Below are 19,063 nucleotides of genomic sequence, written 5' to 3'. Positions count from 1 at the left end.
TATACATACATATTGGTTCCATAGAAATATTATCAAAATCGGTGCAGTAATTTGGTTTTTAAATCAATATTTTGTTACAATTGAAATCGGTTATTTTGTGAATATAATAAAACACAATCTTTAATTGTTTAACATTTATATAAATATGTATTATATATATTATATAAATGTTAAACAATTAAAGATTGTTGAAAAATATATATTATAGTAAACATGAATCCATGATGACGCATAATAAACGTGACAACAATCATTTTTAATGCAATCAATCATTAATATTAGTAAATATCAATCAACTGAACCAACTAGATATCTATACAAAGGGCTAAATATCGCCAAGTGAATTAGTTAGCGACTTAATTCCTGTTTTCAATTGACTAAATTTACACCAGCAAACGGCTCACCAGATGGTAAACGGTTACCGTAGCCTATGAACGCCTGCAAAACTAGGGGTATTACGCGCGCATTGTCGACCCTGAAGAAACCTCTTTACCCCTTTTTTAAGATCCCCATGCTGTAGTCTCTTGGGCAAAACTCAGCTTTTTAACTTTAAGACTTAAGTTATACATTGAAATCAATAAATATTTTGGGTATTTTTATACTTTAAGTAAGGTATATAATGCCACATTAGACAAAAAATTAAATTTACCCATTAATATAAATTGACGTAATAATTAATAATCATATCTAATATAAATAGGTACATATAAAATAAATACACATATTATATATATATATATATATATATATATATATATATATATATATATATATATATATATATATATATATATATATAGAGAGAGAGAGAGAGAGAGAGAGAGAGAGAGAGAGAGAGAGAGAGAGAGATAGCGATGCGATGGTGAAATCTTTAGGTCACAATATATACACATATAAATATAATATAATAACACAATGGTAATAACGATAGATATTTTGTGATATACATATTTAACTATTAAGTAATATAAAACTAAATTTATTTATTCAACAGACAATTGGACCAATTAATCGATAATTTATGTAGTTGGTATTATATAGTAGATTGCAATTTGCAGTAAAAATATATACTATTTCTCTTTCCGCTAGTTAATTAAAAACAATAATTTTTAATGATCATTTAACATTAAAACTGATTTTTTCCTTACAAAATGGCATATCCTATTATTTCTTAATTAATTGTATATTACACTTAGACGTCACAAATGAGCTATTAATACCAACCTATACATAATTAACCCTATACTGTTATAAACACCATCTAATTAGAATGAGGTTATTATTTGTTATAAAATGTACCTGCAACTTGCAATAGAAACTACGTTGATCTGGAGGTCTACCACGAAATGAAATCCTGAATTTTATAATAATAATAAACTCTTTATTGCGCACAGTTGAGATATATACAAGGAGTATTTATACAGAATGTGCATATACAAAAGGCGGCCTTATAGCTAAAACAGCCAACTTGAATTTTCGAACTCAATTTCGTGTGTTTGTTCATACCAAAATGGGTCTAGTAAATGAAGCTTAATATTTCATTCCTCATAAATCCTACACTAAAAGTCCAAAGGTACGATATTTTTATATTTTTAAACGATACGTATTATGTAATTTTAACATCAGTCTTTTGTTTCGTTCGGCCCCGAATATTCGGAAAACATTTCATGGTAGGCTCCCTGTTAATATGTAATAAATCACGGATTTTTTATGTAAATACTAACGTTCTTATTATTCTTATCTGTTCTTTTTTTAATAGAATGAGATAGCAACGTTGGATGTCTCATTCCAACTCAAGGGCTCGCTAGTGATGTTGATTCCATAGACGAATCCGCTTGTCACTTGTCTAGAGGACCAGGATAGACGGTTACTCCTTGTCTATCACAGGCGTTACGTTCATTCATACTTCCTCTGATTTACTCATTCTTAATTTTGTCCATTCTTGTCACACCACACGTGATGTTACAACAATCAAATTCAAACATTTAAACGAAACCTTCAGTCGTATCTGCGTTATTTAGTATTTTGCCCCGAAGTGCGTTAAGGTGTTAATGGCGCGTAATATATTCTTAATTAACTCACATATTTTGGTAATAACGGTAATAATTTTAATATTGTATGCACAATATTACGTAGTTAGTTATATTGTAAATATACACCACTTTTTTTAAAATAGTGATTAGTAAAGTTTTATTACAGCTCCTCATAATCAAAACTTTTTTTTTTTAATAGCAATAGTACAAATTGGGGAAAAATGTACAATAAAAAACTAGTCTATAGTATATAAATTATGTTATCGAACAAGCATACGACCCGTTTTATTGTAAACGGGGTTACCGTAGCCTATGGACACCTGTAATATCAGGGATGTCACGTGCACGTTACTGACCCTTAAGACACCTTATTACTTCTTCGTGGAAGATTATTTCACAGCACTTTTAAATACTATCTATCTACATATTCAGCCTTCATTAACCCACCGCTGGGCTAAGCCTTCATTTAGTATTATAATTGTCCTGTGCTAACTTTACTCTTATTAACCTGTAGCCCGGGAATAGAATGGGTCACTTCTTCCTTTCCCGTATATGTCGTAAAAGGCAACTAATGGAACTTAACGGTCGAGGAGTGAGCAGCAGCGTCCCTCTTTAAACATCACAAAAGTCTTGCTCCCCTTATGGGGGAGACCTATGTTCAGCAGCAAACAGTTAATGGCTGATATCATCATAACTAATATGGTGATGATGATGAACCTCAACCTCATGCTTTCTCACTATCCGCTCTATACGAATAGCACGAAACTGTCGGGTTAGTAGTCTACCGTCTGTTACCCGTCTCTCTGCTAGGCACGATTCCGTCACAGCCTTGATTCACTGTTCATTTTTCCTCTTAGCCAGGTATCTGATTATCCCATCCATATCACTAGATAGAGAATTTCACTAGAGGGAGATTTTGTACAAAAGTCGATTGCTTCGGCACCTCTGTCCCATTCGTGTTTCTACCGTGAAGTAGTTGTGTTTACATGGCTGTGTTTCGGTTTGAAGGGTGGGATATGGCGTGGATTTACAGGGTACAGAGGAATAACACCTGAGTCCTCAGGAATGGCAAAGCATGGGGGATATCATGAGCGAAACAGTATACTCTGTTATGTCTATGGTACTGCTCATATCTGCAGGCGACGGTTACCACTTTCCATCAGGTGGGCCGTCAGCTTGTTTGCCATTCTAAGTTGTATAAAATACTTAATCTCTGTTGCATCTAGAATGGTCACTTAATAATATTGATATTCATATATAGTAATTTTTTTTTTTTTAATAATAAACTAGAATATTACTTTTTATTTTTAATAGGTATTATTAGCTTTGTAAACTTGTGGTTGTACTATGATCAGGAAAATCATGTTCATTAATAACATACAGATAACGGTTTCCTCGTATTAATGAATTCATTAAAATTATTAGTAACAATATGTATGTACATAAAACGCATTACTTGTAGAGGGATGCAGGTACTCTAGACGATTGTATAATTCTTTTATGAATTGGTCGCTCGTTATTAGAGAAGTGCTTATTTCCGAATGAACGGAGGGATGCAAAATTGTGCCGTAATATAGAATAATTGGGTTACACTCGTAGAATGATTGTTGGAGTTCATGTTTTCTTTTATATCAATAGATTTATCATTCATTTAATTAGAGGTATTTTGAACAGAGGTCGAAACAAGAGAATTTGGAATCAACTATTGATATCGAGAGATTGGTTGTTAGTACTTTTGTTGTTTTTTGTGTTTAGTTTTTTTTTGGCATCCATATGCTAATCGTTTACCATCAGACGGGATGCATACTTGTTTGTCACCTTTGTGGTATATACATAAAAAAGAGATATTTATTGTAAGTTTGTCTACGTGTGTACTCTTGTATTGTTGCTACCAAGTAGTTGTGATTGCATGGCTGTGTTTTAATTTGAAGGTGAGATATGGTAATTAAATTAGAAAATATGAAATTTCATTTTAGTACTCAGAAATGGCAATGAGGGATACCATACACATGGCAATGTATCCTGTGATGTACATATATAATTCTATTCATATTTATTTTATGAATAGAATTATATAGGCGACGTTTACCACTTTTCATCAGGTGGGCCGTCAATTTATTTGATATTAAATGAAAAATTTGTGTATTTGATACTGCATATAGTAAATAAGAAAAGTAAATAATTTTAGTGTCATAAAGGAAAAAGAAAATATAGAAAGATAAGCTACGCACAAATTATATAATTGATTTTAATCAGGCAGTGCCTAATCTTAATGTGGCCTCGGGCATCTTGTGGCACTTGGATTGGGCCACACAAGATCATGGGCTAATTGTATGTACCTACAGTTATAATTATAAGCATACAGATTCATGTTATTTGGGCGTTATTTTATTGCTTAATAATAAAATACATACAGTAAGTTCGGTTTTTAATAGAAATAAATGTTAAAATTTTGGCCGAGAAATTAACAAAAGCGTCCCTCTTAAAACATCTCCGAAACCTAATTGCGGTTGTCAACACGCCTGCTAAAAGTGGCAACTACTGGCAAAACCCGTCAATAGAGGAAAGTCAATGTTCAACAGAGGACAATTAATAGCTGATATGGTATATGATATGCAAAATGAAATGGCTGGGTTAATTTTTTTTTTAATATGTTTCAAGTGTAATGACATTAAGCATTAAATAAATTATTTCTCATAATTCTCACAAGACAATTTATAGCTGATATGGTATATGATATGCAAACTGAAATGGCTGGGTTAATTTTGCTATAGATATATCATATAAAGAACTATAAAAAATAACAATTTAAACGATTAAAACTAATAACTTAAAGATAACAATCAGTGTATAAAAATGACTATAAAATATCGCTATAAACTATACAAAAGAGATAACAATGTCGCGAACATTTTTCTTAAACATTTTTGTTATATTTGATTATTTTGAAAATATGTTACTACAAGTATTTTTTCGAAATAAACTTAAGTAACTTTATTTTTATAAGAAGGATATCACTTCTGATATCACGGGAAGTAATATAAAAAACCATAAAATTAATTATTTTATAATATAATATATACTAATATCAACAGATTCATCAGTGTCTGTTGCTATAAGTAGATCTATCAAGATTATAGGTAAATAAGTTAATAACATAATAATTTAAGACAAGAATATTAACCTTAAAATATTTAAAAACAAGTAAACAACACAAATTACAATAATCACAATGGAACAAAAATAGCGCGATCCATCAAAGTCGCAAATACGCAATTTTCACGTGGTCTCATTTTTTTTGTAAATATAGTTCAAATCACCTCAGAGATTTCGCGATCCTATACCAAGAACCTAATAACGTACCAAATGAAGGGTTGTAAGCGGCTCGAATTTTAATGAAATATTTGATTTATGCCCAGCGAGAGCATCAGGTAGCTTATTATAAGAATATATCATTAAACATTACGTATATAATTAAATCCAAGCTTAGCCCGAAGCTACCCCAATTTGAGGCAGCGGGCCGCATTTTAATTTTAATAAAATTGCCCGTTGTCCAATAAAAACAAAAAAAGAAAATTATAACACATCTGATTGATGTATTATTTGGTAATTTATTGGCTGTAATTACATCGTGTAATAATGTCTGATAATACCGGAGTGGTGGAACGATTTATTAGTATTTATTAAAGTATGAATTATTGTATAATTACTGGCATGGAAGCTTCCAAACTAAACATGTAGGTTGTTTTAGGGTTGAATTTATGAGCGATTCTCGGAGTCGATCTAATCGCGACCGTTTGCGATGTAATACGGGCGCCTAGCGTCGAATGATCGGTATAACATTATGTGCTTACTTTACAGCCGATTGCTGGAGCAGAGGATGGTTAAAATACCCGTTTTGTGGAATTGTATGACATGTATAATGAATATCAGTAATAACTAAAAAAAGTAAGTGTATAGAGCAGTTGTAAGCAGGCATAGGTAGTATCAGTACCGTACCGATATTTATATATTGGGTTTCTTTCGACATTAATGGCGGAAAAATGGTCATTATCCATTACCCATATCACACCTACAAGTAAGATATGAATATAGATATATTCATTTTGATTGGGTTCTTTATTTTAATATTGTATATTGGATAATAGATATTTAACATATTTGTTATTGGACCAAAATCTAGATATTTTAACAAAAATATATAAATATTCCTACATATTATTCACGTCTAGTTGTAAGCACTGTAAATGATATTGAGATGTAGGCATTGTACAATTCAAGATTTGTGATCTGAAACAAAAATCTAAATCTTCTTGAAGCCAAAATGAGAGAAAATATATTGTTATAAATATATTGATTGCGACAAGGATCTTCAAAGGATATTACTTAACATACAAAAAATGTTACATCCTAAGGGTACCTTTTGATTATTTTGGTACAAAATCTTTAAAATACAAGCGAATTCAGATATTATGTCGTATCATATTTTTAAACAGTATAGTCCTGTGTGTACTTTTCAAAGGGTCATATACCTCCATCTGTTTTAAGTTAGTCAACATTCTAAGGTTATTAAAATAAGTAATAAGTTACCATGACACCAAATTAAACATAGAGTTTAACTAGTATAGTATTAAATTGTCTATTGTAGAGTATTATAAAATGTCTCGATCTACAAACATTGCGTAAAGACGTTGCGTCTCTGTGTTTTTTATCTCATACATCATGGCAATCCTCCACCGTGCGTTCCTAAAGACACTTTCTTCCACGAGCACCCAAACTATAAAACTAACTCCCGGCAGTAGTATTTCTAAATAAAAAAGACATCGAAACTTTCAAGTAAAGAGCATATTTTTTCCTTAAAGGTACACAACCTGCAATTTCTTTAATATTGACATAACAGACACCCATTGGCTGCGGTAATCACTTACGATTAGGTGAGTCGCATGTTCGTTTGATCCTTATATTATAATATAAGGATCAAACGAAGTAAAGATAAACTTTTTCATTCTCAGGATATCACAAGAATCGATTAAAAGAAAGCCCGACATATCCCATGTACACTAGTGTGGATATAGTCGCAGTATACTATATTATTATCTTATTATATTACTTACTTACTATATTATTATATTACTATCTTAAAGGAAAAACTTCATGCCCAGCAGTGGTATTAGAGCTAAAGGAGTTTCAGATATCAGGAACTATCAATTGAAAAGTAAACCATTTTTTTGGATATTTTCATTTTTATATAGGTAGTGTATTGATGTAATTTGTACTTATGATATAATCAGGTAACTTGAAGCAGCCGGATCGTTGAGCTCCCTAAAATATATATGATCGAAGGCAATGATAGCTGGTTCATCCACTATACTCGTAGACGGGTGCTTATTGTGATTTCTAGTCTGTTTATGTTTACTTCTTTATTTTCCATTGAATAATATATATAAATAGAAACCAGGTGCTAATTATAGTCACATGTAAAATTAACTTGTACATAATAATTTGAAAAGATTATCTGTTGAGTTCTTTACGGTTTCTTCTCAGCAGATAACAGCATTCCGAACCTAGTAGTGGAATCATAAATAAATTACGATTTAAAAGAGCTCGTAAACAAGTATGTTTGAATAAAGATTATTTCTATTCTATATTAATCTATTCTATTCGCCTTAATAGCCATCACATGTGTAAAAATTATGACATTCACTTAATCTCGACACTAACTATCGATCACGGTAATCGATTAGTTTTTTCAATAAACACATCCCTACACTCGATGCTAATACCTACTATAATTATTCGAATACAAACAAGCTAACATCAATGTTAATAGTTTTTATGGGCCCTTAATGTTGTATTACGATATAACGGGAGATTAAAAAAGATAAAATATTTCACAGATGCGTAGCTCGAAAGCTGTTATTATGTGTTACTTTTAATTTATGCATTGACGGTATAATTATCTCAAGTATTTGTGTGTTGGGGGTTTTTGAAACGTTAATATGTAAAAAGAATTGTACAAAATATTTATTACATGGTCAATATTAAAAGTTTGCTGTTTCCGACAAAATTATGTTTGCAATTTCCTATCAAACACGTGTTTAATTTTTAAATGATTCAAAAATAGATAATTTATTTGATAGATAGATATTACTTACAACACACAAATAACAAACAACACAAATAAGGAGATACTCGACTCGACTTCTTCGTGCTCTATGGAAACTCGACTGTATTTATTTATTTTTTCTTTATTACACAATGAAATTTGTACAAATGGCGAGCTTAATGTCGTATAGCTTTCTTTACCAGCTAACCATTAGGTAAAAATAGAAAGCGTTTGAGAACAATAGTGGTATATATGCATTACACAAAAAATAAATTTTATTTACCTATTAATATAAATTGACATAATTTAATTTGTGTGTATGTCAATACCTTCAACAATTGTGCATCTATTTTAAAGAATCTATTTTTAATTAAAAGAGTTGATTGTCGACTTGATCTCATACTTATTTTGCTCATATTAAAGTATCATATTTTTTTAAATTACTTAATTACTATTTAATTAACTATAGCTATACTATATCATCACTAATTATCGAATCGAATGGAATATGGAATAATTTAATATATTATTATACAGGGAGAAAATTGACTTTAATCGTGACAAAATGTATTATTATACAACCATATAGGACCAACACTAACTCAGAAGGGTTTATCCTGTAAAAATTATTACAAAATTATTGAACGAATAAATAAATGGTATATTTTTTTTTCATAAAATGTTGTAAAAATTAAAAACTTGAGGTACAGTTAAATGTGTGAAAGCAATTTTGTGAGAGAATAGTGTCTGCAGTAATGTAACCAAAATATGTCAGTATATGTCACCAAAATATTGAATATATCACATAACATATAAAAAACCCATATATAAATAATTGAGGACCATTTGTTTATCGTACTCACGTTTCTACCGTGAAGCAGCTGTACTTGCATGGCTGTGTTTCCATTCGAAGATTGGGATATGGCAGTGAAATTACAGGTTATAGTGACATACCACTTACTCCTCGGAAATGGAAACACGTAATGGGTAATAGCTGAGATGACAATAATGATGAAGTGGTAAAAATGGAAATTGCTATGTATTCTGTTATATTCATGAACCTATTTATGTCACCTATCAGTGTGCAGAACGCACCTTTTTAGAGTATATTTTTAAATTTTATATTTTTATTTTGTTTTTGATATCTTGACATGATTCAGTTATTATATTTTTCTCTACCACTAGCAGCGACCGTCTTATTATTTCGTAAAATATACAGTCCTTTTTCAAGAGCATATCTCTCGTTACAAATCAGCAATGGTTACCGTTTTCTATCAGGTAATGGGTAAGCTTTTTAATGAAACTTAGAATAGCAAACATTATCATAAATAACTACTTTCGGAAGCAGCTTCTGAATTGAAAATTAAGAGAGATATAACTATTTACAACAATTTACTTATATAAACTTATAATAAAGATTGGAAAGTTTTTTTTTTGTGTAAATCCAAAAAAAAAATAAAGTAATTGATTTTAAAATTATTTTACCTACTCGTATAGAAAGTTACATCGTCAACAAGTATTATGAGCTGCATTTTATTCTTCAAAAAACTGTGCGAAGCTAGAATAAATTGCTAGTAAATCGTAAATTGAAATACAAAATTACGAAGAAGTACTCACCAGAGCCACTTGCAAACAGGAGGTCCCTGTGAAGGGAAGACGTCTTCAGGTAAGGGTAAAACAGCTTGCTGATGTCCCGTGAACTGCCGGTCACTGTGCAAACAAGAAAACTATTTTAGAATTTCAATCTAAAAGAGCTAGTATAAAAGTTTAGATAAAGATAATTTCTATTCTAAATATATTATTGGTAGATTTTCGTATTTTGATCGAACTAAGACGCAATAATAAGACTAATTGATTTTGATATTAATGTTACTACACACACAAATAATACACACTTTTATACTAATCATTGCTGAACTTCCAGTGACGTGATGTTTCAAATAAGTACCTCCACAGATTTTATTTTAATATTTTTTGTCTATTTAATTAAACCTACCCTCCAAAAATAAGCGTAATATGACAATATTACGCTTATTTTATTTAGGTATACAATTTTTTTATTATGGTATACAAATTCGGAATCTGTTATTGGCTAATGTATGGTGTAAATATTATATAATATTTTTTCATTATTCTAGATATAAGCTGTTGATTCCAAATGTAATATTATGATAAAAAATAAATAACAATTATAGTAAAAGTAAATAGTATAGTATAGCTGTGTTGTCCCGGCATAAAATAGGCCACCCCTTCCTATCCCGTGGGGGTCGTAAGAGAAAGGAGGGTGAGGTATGGGCAGCAGTGTCCCTCTTAAAATATCTCTAAAACCTGACTACGGTTGCCAATCCGCCTGCCGAGTATGGCAACTGACAATACCCCCCAAGGGGGAGACTTATGTTCAGTAGTGGACAATTAAAAGGCTGATATGATGATGATGATGACATTATATAGTAGATTATATAAATAAAATATTGAGTAGCAGAAACGTGTCAAAATGTAGGTGGCTCACAACTTAATTATATATATATATATATAATCAAAATAATGAGCTCGATTTTTTTTTAATTTTAATTGGGAACTATTTCTTCTAATATAAATATGCATATATACGTATTTCTTACAAATCAATATACTACATGTATTAATTAAAAATCAACTATTTTCAATATTTTAAAAACGAAAACATATTTTAAGTCCATACTCAGATATAAGTCAAAATAATCAGTAAAGTATCATTACAAATCATTATGCACTGTTTATCTTTTTCTTTTAAATATATTTATAAGAATTTTGTATCGTTATTATTTTTCAAATTAACTTTACAATATAATTTCTCCTGAATATTGAGTAACAAATGTACAATATGGCAACACTATTCCCAGACACATTGATAAAAAAAAGTTGACATGTTTTTGGCGAAGCATTAGTATGGAGACACTCTGTCTATATAATCTTATATTGTATCATATCGTTTATAAAGGTCAGAAATGGCATAATGTAACCTAGAGATTGAGTTGGAAAACAATATCAGAGACAACAAAGAACAATACTTCCGTCAACGCAATCGGGTAAAAATAAACGCTGTCGAATTGAACAAACTGCGTTCCGACATCTCATCTTTCCGCCCACGTTCCGTTTAGAAAGGACTCCTCAGGGGGACAGCCGTCGGGTGGGAGGCGGTGAGCAAGGAACGCGCGGGGCCTGCGCGATTTTTAAGCCAAGACCACGTGTCAAACACGTGCGTGGAAACTTTTCGCCGAAGTTTTTCTCGTGTCACGCGATAAGGTATTCGACGTTTGTTTTTTTTTATTTCTTTTCAGGCAATGTAGCTTGGATACATAGACGTAGGTCCTTATATAAATACATTAATTTCTAACTCATAATAATATTTTTTTTTATATTCGTATTAAATTAGTAGTTATTTAAATTTGGAAGGCTATATTTACAGCTACGATATTTAAAAAAGAAGACTCAAAATTCGTTATCGTAATCTATCAGGTTTGTTTCTTATAAGAATTATTATATTTTAAAGATAAATAAAGCATAAAGATACTAATATACAGAAAAACTTAAAGAATCAAAAGTTCTTTAGTTTCATAAATACTATGTGTCAGATTTCGAGTTACTGTACCCTATATTTGATACTAGCGATATTCTGTGGTATTGCTCCGTAAATTAAAATAAAAGTATGTTTTTTTATACCGCGAAGGAGACAAATAATACAGCCCGTCTAATGGTAAATAGTCAGTATGCCCTACGTACTTGTTAAACTGGGACATGGTGTAGACCATGTCCTGAACCGATTATGTATTAAACTTGTTTAGTTATTTATTTATTTATTGTTTTACTTTTGTACATTCATTTTTAATATAGATATTAAGACTAAAATGTACACAGACGGACTAAGGTATCTCTTAAAAATCTATTTAAACATCAGTAAGTGATAAACTGCCAATCATCTCATAATTAATGCATAGAAAGATGTCTAATATGAATAGTTACATTAGACATAGTTCATAATGTGATAATGCATTGTATTTATTTGCATTATTAGTATCATAAAAAAAAAATAACACTTACTATATCGTTGTAACAAAATTATGTTTTATGTACTCGTAGTACCTGCTATCAAGGTGATGGTTGTAGTTAATCTTATTGTGTATTTGTTTATTTTTAGCCTTTATTTCTAAGCTTTAACCATTCGACGCTTGGATCATAGACAAAACATTTTTACAGCTTTATATCTGCCACAAAATCTCACCATCTAAATCATAGATTAAGAATAATACTTGCGGTTAGATCAGAGCATATTGTTATTAAAAATAAAAATTACACCGATTAGTTCCAAATTTCGAAATAATCATTATGATTTATTAATATGAGCCGTATCTAATATTCATGAAATCTATTGATTATTGGCCAGAGAATTTCACCGACAGCTAAGGGATTTAATAACGTACCTAACAATCTAATAGTAATAAAGTGCCGCTTTCTCAACAATGCACCAGTAGACGAAACCGTTTTGCAATCACCATATCAACTAAACCGTGTCTAGAAAATTCTTAATTGAACTAATGAGAAGTAATTACAATTTTTATTGCGGCCATAATGATTACGATGCCTTAAAATAATAAAAGCAATTAGACATTGATGGGCGTAGCACAGTCGTTATTTTTGTCCCTCTCCCACTAGCGGCCAATAGATTGGGTGTAAGTAGTAAAGAACAATATGATTAGATGTAATTGTTCGAACGGTTATAAAAGTTGATGTCAGAGACTGTGTTCTGTTTGTCGTAAAACGTCGAGATGTTTCCATTTCTAGAGTTACTGTTAAAAAATAAAAAATGTAAAATAGGTGTGTGTACAGGGAGAAATCGGAATTGTTGGCGTCTTAAGAGAGTATTTTATCAGGGTAACAACTTGATAGCTAGATGCGCCGTGTTAGTTAATATAAGAGTCTAGAAAGTTTATATAGGATAGGCCTCCCCCATCGACTGTCATAAAGAACGAGGTCATTTCTTATAGCAGTCTACAGGGGATTTTTCCAGTAGTTGCCATGCTTGGAAAGCGGGTTGGCAAGCATAATTTGACTTTTGGTGATGTTTTAAGAGGGACGTTGCTGCCCATCCCTCGACCATTAAGTTATTAAAGTTAGTTACAATTAGAAAAAAAATATGTACTTGAACATTACACTTGATCACGTTTTACTAATAAACACTCAAAAAGAGTTTACTTTCATAATTAGAGGTTTAGCAAGTTACTTTATCACATTCTCTATTACTAAAACGGTATGGAAGATTTTTATTTATTTTCATTTTTTTATACGCATATAAGGTAACTGTCTACCTAATGAAAAGTAGTAACCGTCTATAGACATGAACCGTCCAAACTAATTAACAGATACATGGATGTAAATGTAACGCCAACAAAGATTTCACGCTAATAAAGTGTCTTGTTTATGGTTCGTGGTTTGTGGTTAAGTTAAAGTTGATATAAAAAAAATAACACATGGAGTTTTCAAAATCTTAGTTCATATCTAGTGAATAAAATTGCTAAAAAGATATTTAAATATTTATATTACTATAAGTTGTTTGTTATCAAGTATGTATGTAAATTAATAAAACAGGTTAAACAGCACCCAGACTCCCACATATAGTGCTTTGCGAGTACAGTGAGCCTTCGACTTAGTTGACATAGTGTAAAGTTAAACAATTATTTTAATTACTATAACATATTTACTAACAATCAATATGTCTATTTAAATAATGTTATATTAATATATAATAATTGTATTGAAATAAAAATTATTAGTTGGGTGTTTCTGTTTGAAGGGTAGGGTGAAAAGTAGTATATGGCAGTGAATTTACAGGGTATGGAGGTATAACACCTGAGTCCTCATTGGCAATGCAAGAGGGGTATCCTTGGCATTACTACTTTTGATAACGTGGCACGTCAGTTTGTTTACCAGTCAATGTTGCATAATAAAAATGCATATTTATTTATACAATTTTCATTTACATTAGTTTATGGTTTAAGATATTTAATTTGTCAAGAAAAACAATTTATTTACATGAGAAAATTTCAAAAGGTTTCTTTGTGCAACTTAGAATAGCAAACAAGCTGACGGCTCACCTGCTAGAAACTGGTATCCGTCGCCTATAGAAATGAACAGTACCTTGGACATAACTGTTTCGCCCATGATACCCTTCCATGCGTTGCTATTCCTGAGGGCTCAGGTTTTATTCTTCTGTACCCTGTAAATTCACTGCCATATTAAACCAAACCAAAACACAGCCATGCAAACGTAACTGCTTCACGGTAGAAACACGAATGGGGCTGAGATGCCCAAGTAAACGATTTTTGTACAAAGTCTCCCTCCAGTAAAAAGTACAAATTACAATCAATGTGGGTAGGTAATATAAAAAAAGAAACCAAACTGCATCGACACAGCTCAATTACGTGAATTGACATTTGACGTTATACACGTAATTGGAGTTGTAATAATTGTTATAATCATTAATAATAACTAATTGTTGTGTAATAATTAGTTATTATTAAGGTAACATTTAGTAAGTAAATAATAAATATGAAAATTTTGAAATAGATTATTTAGTTATTATTATGTTATTTATGTATAGTTGTATAGTTTTATATATATCTCTCTCATCCAGTCTTTCAGGTGGGCCGTCAGCTTGTTTGCTATTATATATATATATATATATATATATATATATATATATATATATATATATATATATATATATATATATATATATATATATATATATATATATATTAAGTTCCTCTATATATATATATATATTATTATTTCTCAACATTGCAAGTTCCTCTAAGCATCAATTACTCTCCATTGGGAATTATTGCCTAATAGTCAGGGTCAATTGTCCTCTTCACTTACATCACTCATACCTCCTTATTCATAAAAACTAAAACTTTTTACAAAACTATTTTAATTATTACACTATTTTTCTCACTTTCTTTCAAAAGCAGAATATAGCGGAAAATAAAGAAAAACAGTTTAAAAAGTACATGTTGTTATGAATAAAGGGGTTTGATTATAGTAACACTCGATATTTCTACATTTTATCGAATGGTCGACAGTGACAAAGTTGCGGAACATAGCTAGTTAAAAAATTATAAAGTGCTTGATTATATTTTAGGCGCATTCTATTCTGAAGCACTGATGGAAGTTAATGAGAGTTGGTACAATTAATGTGATTCATACAGATGGGCCATGATTCACGTGGTTTCTAATTAGAATGCTGAAGAATTAATTAATTGGTGATGTGATCATGTAGAAATAGATCTAAGTCTCGATTATCACACGCCTACATAATAATACTATATGCTATATATTTAATTTATTTAAACCAATTATTGGTTAATAAAATGTGGTACTAAAGGCAGGCTTAATGCTAATATATATGCATTCTATACCAATGGACCTTTTTACATGGTGCAAGAATTCTATTAATCAGTTATATTTTTAAGAGACAGCAAAATGAAGGCAATTCTCAGATCACCAGTAACTTTTTTATTATGCGATACTTTCACTGTTTTGATAAAAATTTTAAGATTTCAGGGAAGGTTTGTTACAAATTTTATTTTAATATTACGAAGTCAAGATGAGTTCTTTTTTTGTTAAAAAATTATTTGGTATGTATTATAGAGTAGATGGAATCGATGTTGAATTGTTGCTTACATTGTATTGACGTTGCCAGTACGTATGACAAATTAGATTTTTTCCACACTGATAACCATGACTGTTAGCGATTTTATTATTTTTTGTACAATTTGAAAACCTAAACATTAGCTTTCTTTTAAGCAATTTTACAGTTCGACGCGATATGTTAATGTGGAATACTGAAAATTTTTGTCCTTTATAACCCTAAAAAAAATGATTTTACTAGTAAAAGGATGCTAATGATTTTAACTTTACCCTATGTACAAAAGTGGTAAATAATGAGGAGTTTTTTTTTTATGAATGATAATGGAATGGTAACCCGGCCTGCGCTATCGGTATACACTGGCGGGGCACCAGTGAGAGATGATAGGTGAGAATGAAAAAGCAGGTCAATTAGCCCATTGTAATGAATTCACTTGAAGTTCAGCACGATAGTTTCTAGGGGGGACCACGTGGAGGTTGACCTTTTTGGGTATACTGCTAACAATGAAACTGGTAGTGCGCATTATTAACATCTCCCTCCCCCCAATAATTAGGAGTTAATAATCGAAACCTTCGTTGTGTTTCTTCACATGCCTCTTTATTTAAAGTACAGCATCATCCGACCAAGATGTGATAAAGATAGACATATTTCGATAGTAGTCTATTTTTTTATGAAACTTACAATGGCAAACAAACTGACAGCCCATCCGGTAGAAAGTAGTAAACGTCGCCTATAAACATGAACACAATTGACGGTACAGAATAATTTGTGATACCCATGGCACCACTCATGCGTTACCATTCTTGAGGATTATATTGTTATAACTCCATATCCTGTAATCTAAACTAATATTATAAGGAAGATTCGATTTTTTTCTTTACAGTGGATATATTGAAAAATACATAACCGATTTTAAAAATTCATTCACCTATGTAAAGCTACAATACAAGTAAGCAACATGCACTATATTTAAAAAAAAAATAGACTGGGCCAAATAGAAGACCATTTAGGGTGATATTTTATATATAACGTAACAGTATATATTTTTTCCCTAACCAGTATGAGTAATACAAAGCATCAGTTTTTTGGACGGCTCCGAAATTTGTTCGGAACTATGGAAAGTAATTATAATTATTGTTAAGTTTCGTAAAGACACAATATATTTTAATGTATAACTACCGGTTTCCCATCAGTCAGGCTTACATTCGTGTCACAGCCGCTCATGATTAAGGGTCTCAAATTGGTCCCGAAACTAGTCGCACTTTCTTGATATAATTAAACGTAAGTTAAACCGGTGGTTATTATAATAAAATTATAATTTAGTTGAATAATATTAGAATTAATAAAGATACTGCCTAACATTACACTAAAATAAGTCTAATGTTAGGCATGAAATATACGTGCTCGTATGCACAAAGACCAAAATGGAATCACGCGTAGTTCACGAGTTCTTATGAGTAGCTACCGTCTTTATCATCAGATCAGTCAAGCGCGAATCTACTGTTGTCGGCGCAGTGGACATGCCCACAATCCTAATAAACTTGGACCTTATACACTTTCACAGTCTGTTGACGTCGATAGGCGGATGATATTATAATGCCCTTAATAAAAAAAACAGTCCATTATACATTAAAAAAAAAAAACTATCCATGCGTAATTCGGAACGCAGCAAAGTACTTAGTAATAGACGATTAGTAGACGATACGGCATATTTTACAGCATATCGTCCATCGTCGACAAAAAGTGATATAACGCAACGTACACACTACGTTACGTAATTTTTTTACCTGGATATAAAATTGTCAACGTTTTCGCAAAAAAGGAACTTAAGCTTGAATTTTTACTTAAGTACGCACCTAAATAAAATTATTTATAATGCAAAATGCATACTAGCGTTTAATTTAATTTCCTTTAAAGTTGTGAAAAATTCATCAAAATAGATTCAGTAGTTCAGAGTCTAAATGTGACATTGTGTTGTGCAAATAAACACACATTTACATTTGTAACTTTGTAGTCAACAAACTAACATTTTATAGGTTTATAAAGTTACTAGTGTATGCCCTACGGCTTTATTTACGTAGTACTTATACACTGTACAAATTCTTCTTTGTAAAAATACACTATTAATTATAAGCGAGTTCATGTCGAGTTGGCCGTGTGTTCCCAGCGTAGAAGTAGTTCAGGTAGCTTGATTCTTTACCACACTGGATTTTTATTTTATTTACGGATATTTTCAACTTTATTGTAATAGGGAAAGCTCTTGTCTGAGTTTCGGTCACCATTTCGATATTCACTAACATGATGACTGCATCAAATATCCATTATGTGGGAATCATCTAGATGATTACTACTAATGTTACTAATAATGTATCATAAAGTATATCTATCGTTATTTGCACTTTTTAACCACGTATATATGTTTTAATTTAAAAGATTAGCCCCTAATTTCCTTTAAGCAATTTGGCGTGTACATGTTTAAGATATAACAAGAACATAAATACAATTTACCCGTAATGAAACAATTTAAAAAGTGTTAATAAAAAATCGTTTACATTCATTATTCACGAAATCTTTGAAAGTTACATCATTCTTGTATTCACCCTTTCTATTCGCCTCTTACAATTAGTTCCATTTAATTAAAGCTATCTCACTCATGCGATGTCTGCGTGAGTGAGATTTCCGACTTCTGGGGTCACTGTATATTTGTTGAAGTAGCGGACAAACTTTAAGGGCAACACAACGAAGCGCTCCATAAAAAAGTGATGTGTTACTGTTCAAATGTTGTTTATAAAAAATGTAAATTGAGTATCTTTTTATACGGTGTATATTTAGTTAACAATTTTGTTTATTTTCTATCGAAGTAACAGTGCATAAAATAAACAAATAGTGACAACGAAAAAGCTTTTTGAATTATTTATATATTATTTTCTACATTTTTTGCGTGTATTAATTTTAATTAAATGATAAAATATCAATAATAAAGTTATCAATAATATAGTTTTCTTATTTATGTATTAAGAAATCAACATAAGTATCTATCTAATATATCTTATATAAAACAATACTGGCATCTTATTTTATATAAGTAGGTACTATTTGAAACTTTATATGTTAATAAAAATAGATAATTAATTAAAATCATTAGTTTAAATTGATATTTGATCGGAAAAAATATTAATGGTAAATTATGATAACTGTAGATGCCTCTAATTATGTATGAAAAATACTGAAAATATT

At 30.7% G+C, this 19,063-nt stretch overlaps 1 protein-coding gene across 7 annotated transcripts in view; it reads right to left on the bottom strand.

Moving 5' to 3' along the window:
* Positions 1–19,063, bottom strand: part of LOC113520821 (POU domain, class 6, transcription factor 2) — a 201,973-nt gene that overhangs the window by 178,927 nt on the left and 3,983 nt on the right. For all 7 annotated transcript variants that reach the window (XM_052901664.1, XM_052901668.1, XM_052901667.1 and 4 more), the window contains exon 2: positions 9,757–9,849. The gene's annotated coding sequence lies outside the window, so the exon portion shown is untranslated. The remainder of the gene's footprint in view (positions 1–9,756; positions 9,850–19,063) is intronic.

The sequence above is a fragment of the Galleria mellonella genome, unplaced genomic scaffold (genome assembly GCF_026898425.1).
Source record: "Galleria mellonella isolate WM207_F2 unplaced genomic scaffold, CSIRO_AGI_GalMel_v1 utg788, whole genome shotgun sequence".
In the NCBI taxonomy this organism is placed as follows: domain Eukaryota; kingdom Metazoa; phylum Arthropoda; class Insecta; order Lepidoptera; family Pyralidae; genus Galleria; species Galleria mellonella.
The sequence above is the reverse complement of the archived record's forward strand: the minus strand, read 5'-3'. Positions and strand labels throughout refer to the sequence as shown.